The sequence below is a fragment of the Protomyctophum parallelum genome (assembly GCF_964188405.1).
Source record: "Protomyctophum parallelum genome assembly, chromosome: 4".
Taxonomy (NCBI): Eukaryota; Metazoa; Chordata; class Actinopteri; order Myctophiformes; family Myctophidae; genus Protomyctophum; species Protomyctophum parallelum.
The window spans coordinates 28861715-28882448 of NC_139700.1; positions in this window are offsets into that span (position 1 = coordinate 28861715).

Here is a 20734-nt window from a genome sequence, read left to right on the forward strand (position 1 = left end):
CACATACGTAACAACAAATGAACGGTGAACGCCCTACATGATGATGATCATACAACTACAGCGTCACACAAAAGCTTCAAAAGATCTGCAAGCTCCAAATGCGGGCTTGTGGATCTGCTACATTAGCTAGTTTTGAATTTGAATCCTGAAAAGTTATAGCTATTGATGCGCCATCCCGTGAGAGGGTTATCTAATAGTCCAATAAACAGGCTGTACAGTTAAAATCATGGATTCACAAGATCTGGCATTTATTGATTGCCCACAATTATCCCAAATTGAATGGTCATGTGATATACATATGAACAGCAAAGACATATATGAAAGCAAATACGACCTGTTACATCACGAATTCAGATTCGATCATATCAGTCCGCAGATCGGTGGGGCCCCGCGAAGCGCAGGCCAGAGGATTAGTCTGTCCTGGAGAATTCTGACGTGTCACTCTTTTCTCAGACGCTATAGGAATCGCTCTGTCACTACGTGACCTTGATTGGGCACAGCCCGGCTGCACACTCTTAAAAGTAATGGTAACTGCTTAAAGGGTCTACTTTCCCCCATCACTATAACACATAATGTTACGTAATGAGTTTTCCACCCGATAGAGATGATTTAAAGGACCACTTCACCACTTTTCAACCTATCTTCATATAATAGATCCTCACTAAAACTCTTGAAAAAAATGGCGCAATCTTTTTCTACTCGGTCTGTGTCTCATAGGAGGGCTGTGGGCAGTTCAGAAACCGTCTTCCAGTGACATCATCGATGGGTCATACAAGCTAATAAAAACTGCAGGCTTTCTAGTCCTGAAAAGTTGCAATGCAAAAATTGAAGCCATCGTTCTCACGATAATGAAAATCTAAACATTTTTGTAAAAAAATCTTGTTTAAGAAATAATCTGTCTAATGATGATGTCACTGGAAGACGGTTTCTAAACTGCCCACAGCCCTCCTATGAGACACAGACTGAGTAGAAAAAAATCGTGCCATTTTATCATGATTATTATTGAGGACCTATTATATGAAGATAGGTTGAAAAGTGGTGAAGTGGTCCTTTAATATACTGTAGAGCGGTCCCTTGGTCAGTTCAATTGACGTTTCTGAGATGATTATGATTATAATTCCCACGTTCACCTTGATTGTGACATTGACCTTTTCAACCATAAGTTCTTCAGGGCAAAATAATGATCATATAATCAAGTTTGAGGAACACCTGACCCGAGTAATATATTCACAAACACATACATTATACTTACTAATTCATGCTTCACAGAAAGGCAAGACACACGCACACACACACGCACGCGCGCAATCACGCACACACACACACACACACACACACACACACACACACACACACACACACACACACACACACACACACACACACACACACACACACAAACACACACACACACACACACACACACACACACACATGTACACACACACACACACACACACACACACACACACAAGCATGCAGATTTCAGGTTTTGAGCTTGTAGATTTGCTACCTTTGAGGCTTTTGTGTGACGTTATATGATCAAGTAGGGAATTAATTTATGAAAATTGAAGACTTCTACTTTGGCACTGTATAGTGGCTGCTTGGACATCGGAAGGTTCCTCAGTTCCTGGTTCTATTCTGGGCTGTGATACTGTCGAAGTCCTTGAGCAAGGCACTGAAACAACCCTTAACTGCAGCAGGTTGATGACTTGCATGGTTTATAGTGTAGGCAACAGAAACGCTTTCAACTGTTTTTGTTTCATAAATATGTTAGTAACATCAAAAGTCCTAATGGTCATCACAAATGTGATGAGGTCATCACAATCGGGGCTATGGCTATGGTTGTTTTTCGTGCAAAACAAATGCTTAATAGATTCAGAATCAAGAAAACATACCCCCCAGTTTGAGATGTCACATGCTACCTATTTTAGCATTTTTCAATATGTTCCACCGCTTTCTTAGGACTTTTGTTATGTTAAAGGTGTAGGGAAACGGAAATGGTGGACATTTTATTTTGAAGTTTCAACTTGAAACATGGCTCTGAAGTTTCTGAATCAATCAGAGCGTCGCATCCCTCGATTCCCTCCAGGCTATGGGGTCTCAAAGTGTGAAACTTCCTGCGCGTGAATTTCGTTTGTAAACAAAGTGACAGAGAGACATTGGAAAAGCCAGCAGATTATTTCTAACCAATACACAACCTATATACATATTTTATTTTAGCGTGATGATTAAGTTTAAAACAAGTAATACACTGTCTGGATGTCATCTTGAATGAGATTAAAAACAGAGTAGTTATTTAATCAAAACCATGCAGCTGTGGAGGATGACAACAAAGCATGGGAATCAAACTGGTGAGCTTAATTTTTATTGGCTTTTATTGATTTTCTTTTTGATTTATTGATCCTGGTTTCAGGAAGTAATTAAAAAAATATTTTTATGGACTTTTTATGAACACACAGAAATGAGCATTTGTCAATTTGTTCGGCATCCATTGTTGGTATGCCCATATGATATATGGTTTTTCATTTCACTACGCCTTTAACTAATAGATTTATGAAATAAAAACAGTTAAAAGCGTTTATTTATTCAAAATTGATTTCCAAATTGATCTTTATTAACACAAGACCAATGACTTCCATTATAGCATAGCTCAAGGAATAGATTCGAAAGCCTGCCGTTTCTATTAGCTTGGATTCCCCAAAAATGTGTGAAGTCGTCCTTTCAGACAACAGTATTTTTATACTTTTCTCACCAAATGTGTGCAGATACTCAGTACTGTACTGTAACATTGTGACAGTGGAATGAGTTGCTTCTATCACTCAGTCTGAATAGTCATATCCTACTATATTACTCACAAAAGTGGGCGGTCGGTCCACACAGGGTCAAATAATGCTCGATAAAAATCACTGTTTGGAGGAAGTGAGAATGCAGCCTGCAGCGATGGCCTTTAGCCGTGAAAACCCAGCCAGCACGCCCACATGGGACCCCTGTGGTTTCAATGCAGGCTACTTGGGTACCAACTGGGCGTGGGCTTGAACTTAACAAATTATGACGGTAGATATGGTTTTCATATGGGCTAACTGGGCATGGGTTGGAACTGGAAGTGGGCAAGCCCCTCGTGGGGCCTTTAGGAGGGCTATTCAAGCCGCAAGCGGAGCCTGCAGCACCACCTTCTTGTTCGAGTGGAGTCTGTGGAACCATGTGGCTTAGGAATCCACTCCTGAATGAAGTGTCTAGTGCTGGGACTCTGGTGCAACGCACAGGTCCTGGGCCTGGTGAGACGTAGGAGGGGCCCGGACAACAGTCAACCCACAGAGCCTAGTCCTCGGCCATGCACCAGAAGCATACCTCCCAGCCCTGGCAGAGTATAGTTCCAACGGATTGTGTGGCCTTGGTATTTCCCTAATGGGACTGATCAGTGATCGAGGGTAGCTACTGGGACGTAAGTCGGGACTTGATCACCCCGGCTGGGTCGCCTGAGTGAGGGGTATGATGTTCGAGAGACCCGAAACCCAGATGACCTTGGGATACATCACTGTGAGGATATGTCCCAGATGCATCCATGCAATGTTTTTTTATACTGTAGGTCCCACATGGTCTATATGGGGCTAACTGGGCATGGCTTGGAAGTGGGCTCAAAATAGCCAATCTACAAGCTCACAGTGTGTCGCACACCATGTACAGGTACTCAGGCTTTCACATTTACAGATCCCTTATTCGCTCATGCAAATCCTCCACTAGATTAGCCTCATCATCTGTGCTGTATATGCTACACTGTGGGCAACATGCCTGCTGTCAATGACATCCTCTGACAGACACAGACACAGAGACACATTTTAACAATTTATTTATGTTCACACAAAGTATTGCATGAATATTTCAGGTGCACAGCAAAGTTACATCCACAATATCAAGGCATGTCCTCAGTCATGATACAACAAGCACGTAATGTCCCCCAGGACTCCATGGACACAAGAAGTATAGCGAATAGGCATCCCATTCCCAAGTTATCAAAACCCCCTCCAACAACCAGTGTTTGGAAAATAACTTACTCCGCACCACTCTAAAAATCAAAAAGAATTATTAAAAATAACCGGTCACCGTTAAATGTTTGTTTAGGGCCGTTATGATGTAATTGTTTGCCAGCCAAGTCTGTGGACATTACAGTTTGTTTAGCGCAGTTATAATGTAGGCCTAATGTTTAAAAAAAGAGAAATTAAGTTGGGAACTTCTCCTTTTAGTCCACCCATTCCTAATAGTTGGGAATTAGGCTGTTTCAGATGCAGGAGGCAGCTAGGCCTGTGTGTAGGCTAATAGCAGGAATAAAGTAATTGTGGACCAGTAAGCCCTACATTTCCAGTGTGAAATGGCACAAGTCGAGGGACCCCCCCCCAAAAAATCTGCACTCATGTGCCCTTTTATCATCTTTCAGAACCTGCCCCTCTGTACAGCCCAGCTTTACAAACCATAGTGGGATCTGCAGTAAGCAGTTCACACCACTAGATGTCTCCCTTTCAAAGTAGTAAGGTACTTACGCTTATGTGTAAAATTCTATCTTTGATTGATTGATTGAAATATTTATTAACAGTTTGTAGAATTTACAGTACATTTTAAGCACAAACTCAATACAAAGACTGTTAACTGTGAGTGGACGACCCAATTAAGCATTACACTTGTTTACAACAGGGTCCACATTGTTCAATTCATCAAAACATTTAGAGACATACAAATAGACACTTCTATGTAGCTAAAGAACAGAACAGGAATTCATCATATAGGAAGCAAAAAGGGAAAAGATACATATACAGTGAGGGGAAATGGGGCGGGGGGGGGGGGGGGATTCAGATTTTACAGAGGCCAGTTTCGAATTGCAGCCATCCGTAGGTGCCCTTTGAGAGCGGTTTTGAAGGAGTCAAGGGATTCACATGTCTTAATGACTGTTGGTAGGGCGTTCCACATTTTGGTGGCATAGGAGCGAAAATAATTTAGTCCCTTGTTTGTGCCGAATCTGGGTTGTACATGGTTTGTTGCACTCCCTCTGGTGTTGTGGGTGTGGACTTCGTTTACATTAAGAAGTATTTAGACAGGTACATGGGTATCTTGGTGGTGTATCGAATCTTGTGGACCAGACCCATTGCAAGATGCTGTACTCTGTCGTCGACCCTAAGCCATCCCAGCCTGTCAAAGTGGGCAGGGGTGAGGTGGGTTCGGGGGGTGAGGCCAAGTAGGAGCCTGACCAGTTTGTTTTGGGAGGTCTGGAGCCTTGTTTTAAGGGCCTTTGAGGTGCTGTGGTACCAAGAGGTGGATGCATAGTCAAAGAAACCTTGTACGAGGGCTCCTGTTAAGGTCTTCAAGGTGTTTTTGCTGACCAGTGAGGAGATCCTGTAAAGGAATCTTGTTCTTTGATTGACTTTTTTGATTACGTTGGTGGCCATTTTATCACCGGAAAGATTGGCCTCCAGGATGGAACCTAGGTAGGTAATTTGATCTTTTCGTGTGATAATATTGTCACCCACTCTAACCAAGAAGCCATCTGCCTTGCTGAGATTACTATTTGATCCGAAGAGGATGGATTCAGTTTTTCCCAGGTGTAAGGATAGTTTGTTATCAGCGAGCCAGGTGCAGATTCTACCGAGTTCAGAGCTGAGGGTCTTTTCAACCTGCAGTTTATTCCTGTCCGAGACCAGCAGTGCTGAGTCATCTGCGAACAGGAACAAGTTGCAGTCACAAGCTGAAGTCATGTCGTTAACATATATTAGGAACAGTAAAGGCCCTAGTATGCTTCCTTGTGGGACGCCACAGCTCACTGGGAGGGGAGGGGACAGTGTTCCGTTCACCTCCACCATCTGTTCTCTCCCCTCCAGGTAGGATTGCATCCAGCTCACTGATGTGCTATCAAAACCAATAGCTTTAAGCTTGTTAACCAGTATGGAGTGGTTCACGGTGTCAAAAGCCTTTTGGAGGTCCAGCATGACCATGCCGCAGTATTTTCCAGCATCCACCTCGTGTTTGATGTGGTCGCTCAAATAGAGGAGGCATGTGTCAGTGGAGTGGGATGTTCTGAAACCAGATTGGAACTCGTACAGCAATTTATTAGTGGCAAGATACTTTTCAACCTGTTCATAGACTATTTTTTCCATCACTTTCGAGATGGAGCTTAGAATAGAAATAGGGCGGTAGTTGCCGGGTTCTAATTTACTCCCTTTTTTGTACAAGGGGGTTACTTTGGCCAGTTTAAAATCTTGGGGGACCTGTCCCTGTTTGATGGAGGTGAGTGTGTGTGTGTGTGTGTGTGTGTGTGTGTGTGTGTGTGTGTGTGTGTGTGTGTGTGTGTGTGTGTGTGTGTGTTGTGTTGTGTTGTTGGGTTTGGTGCTGAGGATCAGATGGTGATGTAAAGGACCAGCTCACACAGGTAAGAGGACTTAACCTGGAACCACACTTCCCTCTGTCTCTCCGTCTGTCTCTGTCTCTGTGTCTCTTAACCTGGAACTACACGGTCTTCCCTCTGTCTGTCTGTCTGTCTGTCTGTCTGTCTGTCTATCAAGTTCCACTTCAAGGGACATCAAAGGAAACAACTCCAATATTTCCAACTCAAGTCAACTTTTTATTTTCCAACTTTTTTATTCAAAGTTGGCTTCATTTGTTGACTGGTTGGTTTCTTGAATTAGGTTAAACCTTCGAAAACAAACAACAATGCCAAACAATCAATTTATAATCTTTTCAAAATAATAGGTTCTCTTTTTAAACATTCTTGATTTTAAACATTAAATATATTTTTAAATAATCAAATTTCTTTTATAGTGTTAACAATAAAGTGTTTTTAAACAATAAATGCCTAAATTAATTAAGTCACTTAAATTAAAGTCAACATTTCAATCAAATTAGATAATAAACATTTCAGATTAATTCAAAACTTTAAATTTGAATGAATTATTTAAATTAGGTAAACATCTAAGCATTTTAAATGGCATAAGTATTTAAAGGAAAAACTGAACTTTAAGCTTGTAGAGCTTGTAGATCAGCTCTAATTCAACTAGGCATTTAACATACCTTTAACATGGTAAATTATAGATTACTAGTCCTTACCCGTTCTGATATATTTTAACTTGTATAATAGATTTGTGTGTGTGTGTGTGGTTTTTTATGAATAAAAACAGCAGTATAACATTAAAGTATTCTTCCAAATGCATGGTAGGGAAACGTTTTCATGGCAAGAGCAAGGACCGCAGCATTTACACTTATTAGCCCACAGGCCCATTTGAAAAGTATCAAGGACCCCCAGTTTGACATGCAGCTATATATGGACAGTCGCACAGATCCAATTTGCAGGTGGATTTGCGTCCAAAACGGTCTCAATTGTGAGCTTTGGCTTGAGAGAACTCATGGCTTTTGCAACCTGTGATGTTGTGAGCTTGTAGATTAGCTGTTTTCACCAGAGCGTGCGCTGTAGCCACTTCACACTGTGTGTGTGTGGCTTATGTTCAAGACAGTTATATCTCGTGTTGTGTTTATAGCTAACTGAAAAGTGAAAACGGCCACGCGATGACGCACGCGCACACATACGAACGTGCGCACTCACAGCTTAAGTAGTTTACACACACACATGCTCACAGCGAAAGTAGTCTGCACACACACACACACACAACCTCCGTTGGCTGGGGGCGGTGTGAAAAAGGGTATAGGTGCGTGGAAGAATGCGCTAGGGTCCTTGAGGCTGTTCTTCGTGGCATGTTGTTTGTTGTATGTAGTAATTGTGTCGATGCGTAAGGGGGTTGGAAATATCCCGATCGCTCGGCCGCTGTCTATTGCGAGCAAAATTGACAGCGGGCGAAACAACTGAAGTTAGGCGGAAAACTCGCGAGCAAAATTGACAGCAGGCGAAACAACTGAAGTTACGCGGAAAACTGTGTCCCAGTATTAATCAGTGACCGTCCCAAAATGCAATTCACTGGTGACACGTGATTTCTGGGGAGAGGAGTTTTGCCGCCCTGTGGCTGCGGGGGGTACTGCACCCGGGTGCGTTTTTAATTCACTAATACATTAATTAATAATCATTAATGTGTCAAATCGAAAAAAGGGCTCCGTTACGCCCTCCATATTCATATGGTCAATGCCTGTGTGAAAAGTGGGAGCGATTGGTGCAGGCAATGAGGAGATAATGAGGAGATAAAATGTGGTCGGACACACATACATTCACTCACACACACACACACACACACACACACACACACACACACACACACACACACACATTCGGTCAATTATAGTATGATGATAGATAGCAGTATACTAAACACATGAAAATAAAAACAAACGTCACCGACCATTGGCCTCCTTGGACTTGGAACCCATGGATAGTAGGACTTGCTTCTTGTCTCTGGTACTTTGTTTGTGAGAATGCTCCCTCCAGCCTGTTCAGGTGTTCCAGCTCAGGCAAACGAGCAGCCATCTTGCTGGTGCATTCTGGGAGATGTAGTTGTCTTGTAGAAGATTCTTGCTCCGTTTCTGAGTTTTGACTAAACAATATCTATACTATACTATACTATACTATACTATACTATACTATACTATACTATACTATACTATACTATACTATACTATACTATACTATACTAGTATTCCCCTCCTCCTCTTCATCCTCCTCCTCGCTCCTCCTCCACCTCCACCTCCTCTTCCACCTACTCCTCCTCCTCCTCCCCCTCCTCCCTGAAGTGACGGGAGAAGCGGAGGAGGGAAAACCGCTTCATTTATCTGATTGGAGTGGACTGGACGGATGTGCGCGTGCGTGCGTGCGTGCGTGCGTGCCTGTGTGCGTGCCGTGCGTGACTGTGTGTCTGTGTGACAGATATATGGAAGTGGAAGAAGAGGACACACTGAAGTGGGTCATAAATAATGAGGAGGGGGGGGGGGACAGAGTGTGTGTGTGTGTGTGTGTGTGTGTGGGTGTGTGTGTGTGTATCTGTACATGTGTGTGCGTGTGCGTGCGTGCGCCCGTGTTTGCACTGATGTGACCGTGGCTGTTTATCTGCCGGTCAGTTCATAGAACAGAGAAAACAGAGGAAAGCTACCATATGGTATAGGACTAGAGGGAGAGAGAGAGAGGGGGGGGGGGGGGGGGGAGGCTGACAGAAAGGTGTGGGTGGGTGAGAGTAATGGATAGATGGATGAATGGATGGATGGATGGATGGATGGATGAATGGATGGATGAATGGATGGATGGGATGTAGTTTGAAAGGGCCAGCCGCAGGTGACAATGAGGTGTGTAGAGAGAAAGAGAGAGAGAGAGAGAGAGAGAGAGAGAGAGAGATAGGCAGAGTGATGGAGATGAAGGAGAGAGGGAGAGAGTGGGTGGTAGAGCCCACAGCTTGGAGGCAGAGGAGGTGACTGTGGGGGGTGTTCAATGCTCAGTGATGTGTTATGATCCCCCCCCCCCCCTCCATCTCTCTCTCTCTCTCTCTGTCTCTCCCTCTCTCTCTCTCTCTCTTGCTTTCCCCTCATCCTGGCTCTGTTGCCAAGGCTACGGAACAGCCTCTTGCGGCAGCGTACATATACATACATACACCTAGACCAGGCTGTGGATCTAGCTCTCCGCCAGGATACAAACAAAAGAGAGACCATCGCACTCTCACATCTGTGTGTGTGTGTGTGTGTCTCTCTCTCTCTCCCTCTCTGGCAGAACACGCTCTCTCGCACGCACGCACGCACGCACACACGCCCGCACGCACGCACGCATGCACGCACACACACACTGTCTGAGTCTTTTACACACACATGCACACATGCATCATCCCAGTTTCCAAGAGAGCAGCGGATAAGCGTCAGTAAAGGGATTGGCGAGGAGGTGTGTGTGTGTGTGTGTGTGTGTGTGTGTGTGTATGTGTGTGTGTGTGTGTGTGTGTGTTGTGTTGTTGGGTTTGGTGCTGAGGATCATAGCAGATGGTGATGTAAAGGACCAGCTCACACAGGTAAGAGGACTTAACCTGGAACCACACTGTCTTCCCTCTGTCTCTCCGTCTGTCTCTGTCTCTGTGTCTCTTAACCTGGAACTACACGGTCTTCCCTCTGTCTGTCTGTCTGTCTGTCTGTCTGTCTGTCTGTCTGTCTGTCTGTCTGTCTGTCTGTCTGTCTGTCTGTCTGTCTGTCTGTCTGTCTGTCTGTCTGTCTGTCTGTCTGTCTGTCTGTCTCTGTCTCTGTCTCTCTTTCTCTCAATCTATGTCCCTTTCCTTGCTCTCTGTCCGTGGCCGTGCGAGAGACAGGAGGTGAATAACAATGATCTTCAGGGCTGCCCTGCTCTTTAATGTAACTGTGTGTGTGTGTGTGTGTGTGTGTGTGTGTGTGTGTGTGTGTGTGTGTGTGTGTGTGTGTGTGTGTGTGTGTGTGTGTGTGTGTGTGTGTGTGTGTATTTGATAGAATAGCTTGATACATGTGTAGATATTTTTTACTATTATCGTGTGTTCTGTTCAATAGTGTATCGTATAATTTGTGTGTGTGTGTGTGCATGTGCGTGTGCGTGTGTGTGTGTGTGTGTGTGTGTGTGTGTGTGTGTGTGTGTGTGTGTGTGTGTGTGTGTGCGTATGTGCGTGTGCGTGTGCGTGTGCATACGTGCCTGCGTGTGACAATGTGGGAGTCACCAGCCTGCCGGAGACAGACAGGCAGACGCAACAGTCCACCTCCCTGTGATTCATGACGTCTCAGCTGCGCTCTGTGTGGTCTCTCCCGCTCGCCGTAGCTCCCCGCCTGTGGACGTGATATGAATGGCTTGTTTTGTTTCTTGTATGAATGGCTTCCTCGACAGAATGTCATTACTGGGTTAGTGGTGTTGTTTTGATGCAGTGCAGTCGTGTTAATACCGTCGTTTGTCACGTCCACCGGGGGAAATTTGCGGATTTATTTTCAGCAGCACAGTCTTGTTTAATTATTCATGTATAGCTTAGTATGATCTACAGTATAACATTGTGTACTAAAATTAGATTTCTGTTTAAAATGTCTGTGGGCTGACATTATGCATTGTAGTAAGGACTGATTGAATACTAACAATAGCTCTTATGCATCATCCAGATCTATGATACACACTGTGCTTATGTGTGCGTGTGAGTGTGTCCTGATCGGTCCTCCTGATCCCATTTTCTATTCCATATAGATGGTATGCACGTGACATCATCATCATACCCGGAAGTTATGCGGGAATGCCTACTGAGTGGCAAAAAACTATTTTCTAAGTCCTATCTGATTGCATTAAATGACGTTAAACAACATTAAACTCACTTTGCCACTCAATTTGCCACTCGATATGCCATTCACTTTATGCATGCGCATACCCTCTATTGGGCCATATTCTGGACAAACCAGCCTTTTGGTGACGACTGACGACATGTCAAATTGGGGACAAAATGGTGTCCCTAATACTATACAGTTTAATAAGGTTAGATACAATACATGACTGACTGACTGACTGACTGACTGACTGACTGACTGACTGACTGACTGACTGACTGACTGACTGACTGACTGACTGAAAGGAAAGTCAGTGCAATGTCGTCCCCCAAAGTTTGCAAATCCTGTGCATGCGTGCGTGTGTTTGTATTTGAGAGAGAATGAGAGAGAGAGAGACAGAGAGAAACAGAGAAACAGAAAGAGAGGCTGATGAAGCATGTCTCAGGTTACAGTGTCATCATGGCTTTTTCAGCAGAGCTTCCTCTGTGTTGATTCTCCTTGCAGCATGTGCACTTCAGCCACACACCCAATACCCAGTGGTGGAAAAATGTACTCAAATGTATCAATTACTGCATTGTAGAAATACTCTTTGGTTCGTTTGCTTTGTGTTGTGCTTGCGGTTATGGTTAGGTTTGGGGTTTGGGGTAGAGTTAGTAATAGTAATGTCCGACATACAGTACATGTTCACCCACATGCGTTGCGTCGATCGTGCTTGCGGTTAGGGTTAGGTTTGGGTTAGGGTTAGTAATAGTAATGTCCGAGTCCGACAAACAGTACATGTTCACCTGTGGCTTTTTGTGGTGCCACTCAAAGTGACTACCCAACCCCTCAACGCCTTTCTGTCAGAAGGCCCAAACGAAACACACCACTTTACTGACATCATAACCCTAACCCCTCCCATAACCCCTTTGGGCCAGGCTTAAGTTCAGCTGGGTGGTGCTAAGGTGAAAACCAGGTATACTTAATGAACTGGTGGGTGTGGCCACATAAAAAACATTGTTTTAACACTTCCTGTACACTTTTTTGATAAAGAAAAGCTTCTTCCTAGTATAATCATAGTAGGGCATTAACGAGTTGAGATTTTCCCAAGTCAACTTGTCAAACAGTTAAGTCGAAGTTGAGTCGATGCATCGTTCTATGATGGGGGGGTGTGGGGTGTGGAACACAATACAAAATATAACATTAACACTAGTAGCAGTACAGCAGCCCGACCTTCAGAACACATAGAAGATATAGGTCTATATAACATTATTTATAACATTACAGCAGCAAGCAGCAGTTTGGCACATCATCAGAATACAATCTGCTATTACCTTCCACGTTCACGACATGAACCTCCTCCTCCTTCTCCAACTTGATAACGTTCTCATTCTCATTTTCTGAGCCATGCAAATAAACAACAACCTGCACTGACCAGAGACGGAGAGATTCATGCGTCCCGCGCGTAAAGCTAAACCAGAAACAGGACAGTCATTGCATCTGCAGCACGGATGTAGCCTCGGAAACCTAGACGTTTTATTTCCAGCACAGAGGTGGGGTGGATAAAGTTTGGGGATAAAGTTTGCGTGCTTCTATCTGTTACTTCTCATGGCACTTCCTCTTTAAGTAGCCTAAATGTACTTTACATTCCACCACTGCCAATACTTCCCCATGCGACACACATCCTCCTTTCACCTATGAGTGCAGCACGCACCCTTTTAATCATCTATTTTATGTTTTCATTTTTTTCGATAATTTATTGCTGTGCTTGATCATAGTCCTTGAGCTTGTAGATCTGCAACTTTAGCAGTTTTTTAATTTGATTTTATATGTGGTTTCCCACCAGAGAGAGACGATATACATCTTCATTTTGCAGGAGAAAAACATATATACACAAAATACAATTTGTTGTTTTTGGGGAAACACTACAGTGTATAGTACAGTAGTATAGCCTATATAGTAGTTGTACATTTCAGTGTCTGGCGAAGCGTGGGAGCATAATGAAACTCAAGTCCATTAAAACATGGCACCAGGTACTGTAGCCTACCCGTGATGTGGAAAAACAAAAACTCACGAGTTAGATAGAACACGTCGTACTGTCCGTAAGCTTTATATACCGTTCTCAAATCTTTTCTGGATCAGGGCCAACTTTGAAAGGATCAAAAGCCAATGGGCCGTCGTGCTTAAGTGGTCAGATGGGCCGCTTTTCAGCTGCTTTTCAGAACATTGTTTATTTTAACGATATACAATGAATCGATTGTGTTCCAGCTTGGATCAGTGTAAGTTCCTATTCATATGAAAACACATTTCCATGGTTTTTAGAGGAAAAAACATGTTCTTTTTTACATACCCGGTAATCTTTTTAAAATATCAATGTTATTTCGTCTCTGGTGGGTGGCATGTCCAAAACTGTTACTTTTCAGGATTTGAAAAAAATAAATAACAGCAAAAGTAGCAGATCGACACAGACACAGACACAGACACACACACACACACACACACACACTCACACACAGTGTGTGAGTGTGGCGTGTGTGAGTCACTGCAGGCTACTCTCCTGGGACACGCCGCCTCCCAGTGGGTGTTCAGCCGTCCACCGGAAACCCATACATGGCTGCTGCATAGTCTGATGGAGCCAGACAGAAACCCATACATGGCTGCTGCATAGTCTGATGGAGCCAGACAGAAACCCATACATGGCTGCTGCATAGTCTGATGGAGCCAGACAGAAACCCATACATGGCTGCTGCATAGTCTGATGGAGCCAGACAGAAACCCATACATGGCTGCTGCATAGTCTGATGGAGCCAGACAGAAACCCATACATGGCTGCTGCATAGTCTGATGGAGCCAGACAGAAACCCATACATGGCTGCTGCATAGTCTGATGGAGCCAGACAGAAAACCATACACCTGGGAACTGAACCCCAAGAACTCCCAACATCCTAAATCCAGCGCAGTGATAGTTCATTACGTCACAGAATACTTCAAATTATCTCTCCCCGGACCCACCCTTTCATTCGCTAAATAATTAATTTATATATTAACTCTCACTCCCCATATATACAAATCAGTCTGTTTCTCATTCGCTTCAAGCTAACTCGCACACGCCCACACAGTGTGTAAGCCGGGTCCATTTAAGCAGTCAGTATTCTGCATTCAATTGACATGCTAGCTTTGACTCCCTCCACCTCCCCGGGCTCCTCCCTGTGGCATTTAGTTCTGTAATTTACAATTCACAATTTAGGCATTTAGCAGACGCTCTTAAATCCAGAGCGATTTACATTAAGCAAGAACAAAAAAGAATGGGAATACATCACATATATAATATGCATTTATCATGTAACATGCGTAAGCTACGAACGTAACTAGAACATATCTATATATTATAATGACACTATACTATACGTATAATATAAACTATACATATATACTATACTATGCTGTACATATGAAGTGCTATGACTACATACAATGCAATTATTGTGCTGTCTTCATGACATGCTATAAGTCTGTTTCAAATGCTATCTAAGTCTAAAAAGTGCTATCTAAGGGGGTAGGGTAAGTGCTATGGGCCATGATGGAGTCTGAAAAGGTGGGTTTTCAGACTACGGCGGAAGATTGGGAGTGATGCTGCAGTTCTGATTGCAACGGGAAGTGCATTCCACAGTTTTGGAGCCAGAAGGGAGAAGAGTTTGGGACGTGTGGAGCGTTGTCCCGGCGTTTTTAGTGAGGGTACTTCCAGCTTCCCTGCGTTGGCTGGTCTGAGTGTGCGGGAGGGTTTGTAGGGTTCAATCATGCTTGCAAGATATGGGGGAGCCATACCTTTGGTTGCTTTAAAAGCCAGTTTGTTGAACTCCCTCTGGTGTTGTGGGTGTGGACTTTGTTGACATTAAGGAAGTATTTAGACATTAGGTACATGGGTATCTTGGTGGTGTAGCGCATCTTGTGGACCAGACCCATTGCAATATACTGTACTGTCATCAACCCTAAGCCATTCCAGGCTGTCAAAGTGGCCATCAAGAGGAGTTGAAAAAATAAAATGAATGTGAATGTCACTTAATTGTCAGTCACCCTATATCCGTATGTTTGTGCATGTACGCCAGTGTGTGAAGACACACTCACTCGTGCGTGCATGTATTTTTGTGTGCGTTTGCCCGTGTGTGTGTTTGTGCTGTGTACAGTGCTGTATATTTGTTGGCACTGTGTACTGTGTGCGTGTGTGCGTGTGTGCATGCGTGTTGTACAGTATGTATGAGTGTTGCCATGGCTACTGGCCAGGATGACTGGCGTCATCAGTTCAAAACCATCTTCCATTGCAGCGAGTAGAGAGAGAGAGAGAGAGAGAGAGAGAGAAGCATTCAAAGCAACTCTCTCTCATGCACACACAGACACACACACATACACACACACACACACACACACACACACACACACACGCATGCGCACCACACACACACACACACACACACACACACATACACACGCACGCACCACACACACGAACACACGCACTCCAGCTTCTGGTGTCATATTCCGCTGAGCTCACCCATTCATTCAACAGAGTCCACACAAAAAGTGGAGAGGAGAGGACAAATAAGAGCAGAGAGAAGAGGTCAGGGGAGCGAATAAGAGCAGAGAGAAGAGGTCAGGGGAGCGAATAAGAGCAGAGGAGAGAGTGAGAGAGAACTCAAATGATGTGTTTGAGTTTGTAAATCTGCTACTTTGCTATTTTGTTATTTGAATCCTGAAAAGGTTTTCCACCCGACTGAGACAATATATTTGGTACACACCAGATAACTACCGGAATTCCACAATCTCCAATTGCTACAATAGTTCAACTTTAGAGAGATTCCACTACACAGGACTGAATGAATGCACGTTATTTTCGAGAATGAATCAATGAATGTATGGAACATGATAAAGTGAAGAATGAATGCAGTCGTATTGGCATGACGTTAGGTGCTTTGGCGCGGGCCCCAACGGAGGCTCTGATCGGGAGCCTCGAATCGGATCCTGCCTGATGGAAGGCAGGGGCTCCGGAGCCCCTCGCCCCCGTGGGGTCATCCTGGTGGTGCCTGCTGCTGGGCGGTGTCGGGGAGGTGGCGGGTTGACCTGAACGGAAGGCATAAGTGAGACAAGGAAGTAGGAGGCACCCTTTTAAGGGGCCCAGACGTGAGATGCACTGATCTGGCTGGAGCAGGGCCGAGGGTCGATTAGGGGATCTGAGTTGGGTGGTGGCTCGTTCGTTCCACCTCTCAGTTGAACTTTCCTTTATAACTAAACTTACATTTTGTAAATATATACGCCTCCTTAGAGGCGTAATTTCCTCCCTTCTCTGTTTTCTCATTTCATTCAAAATATCTTTCAAATATTGTTTTAGATTTTCAGATTTGCAATATACATGCATCAACCAATTTGATTTACAATAGGCCTATAGAGCACCGAAGTCCTGACGTAACTCGCTCATCCCTTCGATTCCCCTGGTTCGCGGAAGTAATTTTTCTATGGAGAATAACATGGGGTGATCTTAATATCGTCTACTATAAGCGTTGTGGTCCAAAAATAAACAAGCTGTCTCAGCGTTATTGTCAGGGAGGTGTCTCTGTATCGTTTGCAACAGTCAGTCACTCATATAAGATACAGTCTGCTTCTAGCGAAAATGTAACTAATTCAGTAGCAGTAACATTAGCGTTTTCTCTCAGTCAGTTGATTCTTCATATCCATATGAGTGAAGCGGTGTTTATTTTTCAAACACAGTTCTTATATGAAGCAATCTAAAAATCCTCCTATGGCGATTTCAATGCAACTAAAAAAAACTACTGAAAGTGACGTCAGACTTCGGTGCTCTATAGCAGGACAAAATGAATGTATGTGACTCCAAAGACCAGACGGAAGCACAGGGTGGAAGGCACATGTCTATGGGAAGGCAGACATCTGCTGTTCCTTTGTTTGCATTTTCACCACTTCCTTTGCACAGACTGTGTGAGTAGCCTATGACGGAAGCATTTGATAATAGTGAGTCAGTCAAGTAGTCAACAGTCTGGCTTTAGAGACTACAGTAACTTGTGGCATAGTGGTTCTCAAACATTTTCATATCAAGGACCCCCAAAAATGATATGCATTTGGCTGCAGACCCCCCATGTCAAAAATATGTTCAGGGACCCCCAGAAGCAAAGATGTGTTGTTTAAAAACATGTTTAAAATAGCAAATCTACAAGCTCATAGCCTGTGACACGCTATGAGCTTGAATATCAGATGTTTGAGTGGTGCAACCACTCCAAGGAACAGCAATGTCCGTGTTAACCTGTTAACCTATGTGTGTGTTAACCTATGTGTGTGACTATGAGTACCAGTAGGGGCAGAAGTGGCGCTGTTGTGCCAGAAACAGAGAGAGAGAGATAGTGCTGCACTTTTGCTTGCTAATGAGAGAGAGAGAGAGAGAGAGAGAGAGAGAGGTGGCCAAAGTATATAATATAGCCAAAGTATACAATATGGTTAAAGTGGTTAAAACTGTTGTGACACTATGTTAGCACATTTTGCTGTCGATCCCCTGTTACGGTTTAAGGTTGCTTATTTTTATTTTATTTTTATTTTATTTATTTATTTATCTCTCTTATACATTGCTTTAATATTATTATTCCTCTCTTCCATGGTTCCATGGTCCATATTCCGCCACACTGTGGCTGACCCAGGAGATGGGCTTCAACTTGATCATGTGATCTGACACCGTTCTTGTTCCCTGCGACCTACCATGGTAAGTTCTGTACAGTGTTTACTATAAAATAAATGCAAATGCCACTCCTTTCCATGCCATGCCGGAAGGCAGCATTCAGGAGAATTGCTTTTTTTCCGAAGTCTCCTGAACTTGAACACAGTATTTTGCGATCCATGTCGTACACCGCATCTCCACTAGCTAAAGAGTGCTGGGTTGCGCCCCGAAAATAGCTGATCTACAAGCTCTTAACGCATCACAGCGCGACGTGTTGTGAGCTTGTAGATCTGCTGTTTTCGCTATTTTTGCCCAAAAGTGCCCTCTTTTGAGATTTCAGCCCCTGCCCCTCTAACACTCTCTGCTCGTACCTGCCGTAGTCCACACTGGATTACACTGTGAGAGAGTTTGGGAGTTTATGAATCATTGTATATCGTCTCTGTCTCATGAAAAACATACTTTTCAGGATTCAAACTCAAAAATAGCAAAAGTAACACAACTACAACCTCGAAACGCTTTGTGGAATCGCTACTTTTGATGCTTTTGTGTGATGCTGTAGAATGATTACGTAGCCACGTAGGGTGTTCATTTCTGAAAAGGTTACAATATGGATGGAGATTAGAGGTTTCTTCCTGACAGCAACACAACACCTATAATGTATACATTAGTAGTACAATAATGGATCATTTGGATCAGGAAATGCGAACACATTTCCATGGATTCAAGGCTATACATGCGAGGTGAGTAATTAATTGTTTTGTGGGTGTGTGAGCTTTTAAAGTGGCTAAAGATTACGAAACGCGCAGAGCCTTGGGTGGCAAATGTGAGACGCAGGAGGACAAAAAGGCAAATGCTAATTACACTTCCTCTCTCCACCTCTCCCTGGCGGGACTTGGCCTGACTTTTGTCCAGACGGGCCAGAAAGCAGCACGAGTGCTGCTTGCAAATACGTCACAATTTCAGGCAAATCCACTAAAGCTATGCTGACACAGAACATGCATGTGCCAACCAAGGTTGTTAACACTAGCACATTTTGCACATTATATATTATATATAGCAGGGGTCTGCAATCTTTTAGAAATGAAGTGCCATGTTTTTATTTGCCATGCCAACATACATTTTAAAGATGGAGTGCTGTGATGTTTGTACTTTTTGTGTTATGTAGCCTATTTGTCTATGGAGTTAATACAGTGGTTCTCAAACATTTTGACTGGGGACTCCCGAAATGCTTTGGCCATGTGTATTTTCTTTCACATTGTTATAGTGAATAGGACATAAGAGCGATAACCTCACCTATATCCCAGACTCCGTCCCCAGTCAGAGTTCAGTGTTTTAATGAAGCTTGTTGTTACAACTCATATGTCTAGGGGTAAAATGAGTAGGCAACATAAGAAGGAGGAACAGGAAATCATGATCAAATGCGAGGTTTTATTACAAACTCAAAACACGTTGATTCACGACACATTTTGAGCTTGTGGATCTGCTACTCTTGATGCTTTTGTATGACACTGTAGTATGGTCATTGGTCAAGTAGGGCATTAGTTAATTTATGAAAAAATACAAAAAGTTTGAATATGTAGATGTTTGTTTCCCGACAGCAGTGATACATTTGTACATTATAATATGTATTATGTAGGCCTACTCCAGTACTTTAACTCTTTGTACATTATAATATACATATTATGTAGGCCTATACTCCAGTACTTTAACTCTGTGTACATTAGAATATGTATTATGTAGGCCTACTCCAGTACTTTAACTCTGTATATCTGTCCACAGTATGTATTATGTAGGCCTACTCCAGTACTTTAACTCTGTATATCTGTCCACACCTTTGACGAGCCAACTCAGTGGCCTTGTGTTTAGAGTGTCCGCCCTGAGACTGGGAGGTCGCGGTTCAATCCCCGGCCGGATCACACCAGCATCAAGGGTTGGATTGGGGGTAAATCCCTGCGACATACTAGCGTCATGTCCAGGGGGTGTACTTGTACATCAAGCTGCCTCACGCTACAGATGGCTCATGGCTCTGCAAGGCTACTTACTGTACTTACTTACTCTAGTACTTTAATTCTGTATTTCTGTCCACACCTTTGACGGGGCAACTTTCACTGTGGCGTATTATTTTACCGGGAGTATCTATACTAGTATACTCTGACTCAAGTACTTTATCCAGCACTGCTTTGAACCAGGAGTATGATGATGATGATGATATACCATTGCAAACAGAGCAGCCCCCCTTGTATTTTATGTGTTATCATTTTAATATCTCTAATTGTGTGTGTGTGTGTGTGTGTGTGTGTGTGTGTGTGTGTGTGTGTGTGTGTGTGTGTGTGTGTGTGTGTGTGTGTGTGTGTGTGTGTGTGTGTGTGTGTGTGTGTGTGTGTGTGTGTGTGTGTGTGTATGCGTGCACATGGTGCAATTATGCGCAGGAAGGATGAGAGAGCCACTCTGTTGCCATGGCAACCGACAGGGCCGTAAACACTTTACCCCTGACTCATCCAGTCTACAATATAGCCTGTCTGTCTGTCTGTCTGTCTGTCTGTCTGTCTGTCTGTCTGTCTGTCTGTCTGTCTGTCTGTCTGTCTGTATGTTCTATCTACTGCTTTTTGGATATGGCCTTCCATTCAGAGAAAACCGCAGCTAACGATTGTCGCTAAAGATAGTGTGGATGGAGAAAAGATATTCAATGACGTCACAACGCAGAAGCAAAGCATTGCCATGAGGCTGCCGATTCTGGATTAATAATAACATAATTAGTCGACCAATATCGAATTTGGCGACCTTTAATATAACTTGTCAATGTTGTATTTAGCAGAGGAGTAAATT